The sequence below is a fragment of the Lates calcarifer genome, linkage group LG12, assembly GCF_001640805.2.
Source record: "Lates calcarifer isolate ASB-BC8 linkage group LG12, TLL_Latcal_v3, whole genome shotgun sequence".
Taxonomy (NCBI): Eukaryota; Metazoa; Chordata; class Actinopteri; family Centropomidae; genus Lates; species Lates calcarifer.
In genome coordinates, this window is record NC_066844.1 from 5,767,528 (window position 1) to 5,771,138 (window position 3,611).

Below are 3,611 nucleotides of genomic sequence, written 5' to 3' on the forward strand. Positions count from 1 at the left end.
TAAGGCATGAGAAATGGTCAAAAAAGTCATAGTATAGTAAGGCTTCCAAAACCATTGATCATAATAGAAGTTCATCAAGTCATGTTATAAGTCTTCAAAATGGTCCTAAAAATGTCATAGTGTAGTAAGGCTTCAAAATAATTTAAATGTATGATTTAAGTTAAAAACATTCATTTTCATACAATATTAAACAGATTGGGAAACTATTTAGTGTTGAAGTATTTATTGAGTAAGATAATCATTTATCAGTGTCACAACAGCAAAAATAGGAAAGGGCATTATATATGAGAAGATAACAATATGAACAGTATAAACAGAATTATGTACATAGTAATAGATTGCATTTGAGTACTGACATTGCACTGTTTGAAATGACAAAATACCAAAATGAAAATTTAACCCAACCCACTAACATTGTGCAGAGGTGTTTGTGGAAAGCAAAGGTAAGATGGTTCCTTTGTCGAATACCGACAAATTGTCACAGTATATAGTATGGCACAGAAAAACATCAGTATAGAAAAATACTTTGATTAATGTGTGTTCTTGTCTCTTCTCTGCAGGAGTAGAAGACAACAGCGGCTGAAGACCTGAAGTAGATGAAAGAAAACAAGAAAAGAACAAGTGTTATGAAGCTGTTAATTAGATAAAAGACCTCCACCATCTAACTGGTGTAAACAGTGTTGTTTTCCTCTACTATGTGTAATGTAGTCATGGGCACATTTCCCATAGACTTATGATACAAGTAGTTAAATGATCACAAAGATGCTCCAAAGACATATCAATCTTTGGAAAATGCACTCATAACTACATTAATCCTAGCTCTAACAAGGTGTTTCCTTGTGATCAAATGTCTGTCATAATCTCTACTGTGATTTGGTAAATGTTTTCTTTCTAAACTTATGTATTTTAAACATTTTGAGGTTGTAAATTTAATTTATACAGGTTATATATATATAAGTGTGTATATATACATATATACACTTTTGAAGTCTGTGTAAAGCAGTTATACTAATGTATTTTTAAATGAATTCATACTTACTTTTTAGAACTATTCATTTAAGGTTTTAATTTTATTTTTAATGGTTTTATATATATTATTTCTTAGACATGGTTTATTTCTTAAAGGTTTTCAATTTTAAATGTTTTATATTTTTTGCAGCTACATTGTTGAAAAATACTAAGTATAACTGATAAGTTATAGCAGCTTTAATTTGTTCCAGACAAAAGGTTTTGAAGTATTTAACTGCAGCTGAGATAATGACAGACTGAAAAGAATAAACGAACACTGACCTTCTGAAAATGTCTTCACATCTGTCTCTTCTGTCTGTGCTTTAATGGTTGAAGTTTGAATCCTGTGGAGAAAATCACACCAAACCTTAATATAAAGAGGTGACTTTTAACACATCAAAATAAAAAGCACAGAGTGTTTCTGGGTATTGAACTTCAAACTGTCAAAATATAAGTAAAAGACATTAAATCTACAAAGAAACCAGAGTGTGGACTGACTGGTTCTGGGCTAATCAGATCTAGTCCACAAGTTAAATTTGCTTTATACACAAAGACAGAATAAACTGCTCTGACTGGACAACTGATTCCACCAGCTCCTGATATTCACACAACAGCAGTGGATAGAAATGTTTTTTCCTTCAGTTAAATTTAGAAGTTTGGTTGATATAAGCCAAAAGTAACAGTGTTTCTAATGTGACACTGAACTCCACGTGATTATGATTTACTGTACTAATGAGAGAGAAAGTGTGAAAGAGATCTGATGTTTAAATTCTTCATTTTTCTTTGAACTGTACCTTCACGAACTATGTAAATAAATTTTAATAATGAGTGACGTCTTTTGTGACAAATCAAAGTATTCAGACTGAAGATCAATTACTGAACATAAACAGCTGATGTAAAGCTGTTTATGAATTACCTGGAGGCCTCAGTCCTGGTTTCGAAGAACTTCTTCATTGTACGAAGACTCTCTCATCATGGATGAAGTGGTGACACCAGGAGGACATAAAAAGAGAGATATACGAAGGAAAAAGTTCAATACACTATAACCTATTTTTCAACAACAGTTTAACCATGAAAACACACATAAATATTCAACATTACAGCTAAACCAGAACATTCTCCAAACATTAGAAGAGTGTCTCAGAAAATGGGCTGTTACCTGTCGCATATGACAAGAAAAAGCATCACATCTTTAAGAATTAATAACAATAAATATTTGGGGAAAATTTTACTAAAATGATTATCTTAAATCTTAACTTTTTATATAAATTGTTTGTCAACTAATCACTGGAGGGATCGTGTATATTACTGAGAACTGCATAATAACTCACCTAAGTAAATTTTTGAAAGCAGGGTTTTAACTTGTACTTTTAATTATACTTAAGTATAAGACCTAAGCAATAGCACTGCCTATTAACATTACTAATTCAGCTCGTCAACACATTTTCAGACTGGGTAAATCTTTAGGACACATACCTGTTTGGTTTGTAAGGTGAGAGCTGGCATTTCTGTCCAGGCTGCAGCAGCTGAACCAGTAAACCTGGAAAACACAAGTACAACACTTGAAAAACAAATAACCTCATTAATAAAGAATAGTTCACCTCCAAAACTTGAACAGTGTAGGAATAAAACACTGAAAACTTAACACTATAACCTTGACAATTACACTTTGAGGTGAATCAGTTAGGGCTTAAACGATTAGTCAATATAATTGACAACATCGATTATAAAAATTCAACAATGCAGAATTTTAGTGTCCACACTTCGTATGAAACCATAAAACGTGCAACTCTGAAAAATCATAGATGGACAGACGGTGTTGGAAGGGTCAGATCACAATAACGGTTTTTTGTGACTTTATTGATATCAAAGAAAAAATAATTTTTAAAAATAGTTTATAATAATTTATAATAATTTCTAACAGCAGGGCTCCAGACTGCGACCATTTTTTGAGACAATGCGACTAAATTTTATGAGTACGACTACGCCTGTTAAATCTAACTGCATTAAAAAGTAAAAGCCACTGGCCTTTATCGTTTCCTTATCAAATCACCTGATTAACAAGCCCTTAGAAAAGCGATATTTTCAACAGCTGTTCAGTCTCCTGACACGTTTAACACAACCACATTGTTGCTAAGAAGCCAAAATAAAAGCTATCTGTATGGATAGTCTAACTGGTTAGTTTGGCACTTATCTTAAAATTAGTCACATTCCTGTAAACTTTACTTGAGAAGACAAGACACCAGCCCCTCGACATTTTAGATTTCATTCCAGTGAGATATTGAGTTTACAGTGATTCTACTGTTGTAATGTGTTGCTCTAGAAACATTATTTAGTTGTATTTAAAATATGACTCAACTCTACTCCTGTTCTGAATTTATTCTTTAAAAAAATCAAAAATAAAAAAACCCAGTTGTTCAGTAATGAAAAAGAACCAGTAACAGTATGAGCCAGAATGATAAGGGTCTATAGATAGATAAAGAAAAAAATGCTAATGATACCCATCCGTGCAGCTGCTTAGAGGCTTCACCCTGACTTCAGGCAGATGAGCAAACCACTTCACTATAAGTCTGGTTTAACCAGTGATATTTTGTGATTATTAT

The 3,611-nt window shown here is 32.3% G+C and overlaps 1 long non-coding RNA gene across 1 annotated transcript in view; it reads left to right on the top strand.

Moving 5' to 3' along the window:
- LOC108885179 (uncharacterized) overlaps nt 1-815 on the top strand; it is an 18,884-nt gene extending 18,069 nt beyond the window's left edge. The window contains exon 4 of the long non-coding RNA XR_007814287.1: nt 561-815. This is a non-coding gene — a long non-coding RNA (uncharacterized LOC108885179). The remainder of the gene's footprint in view (nt 1-560) is intronic.
- The last annotated feature ends 2,796 nt before the right edge of the window (nt 816-3,611 follow it).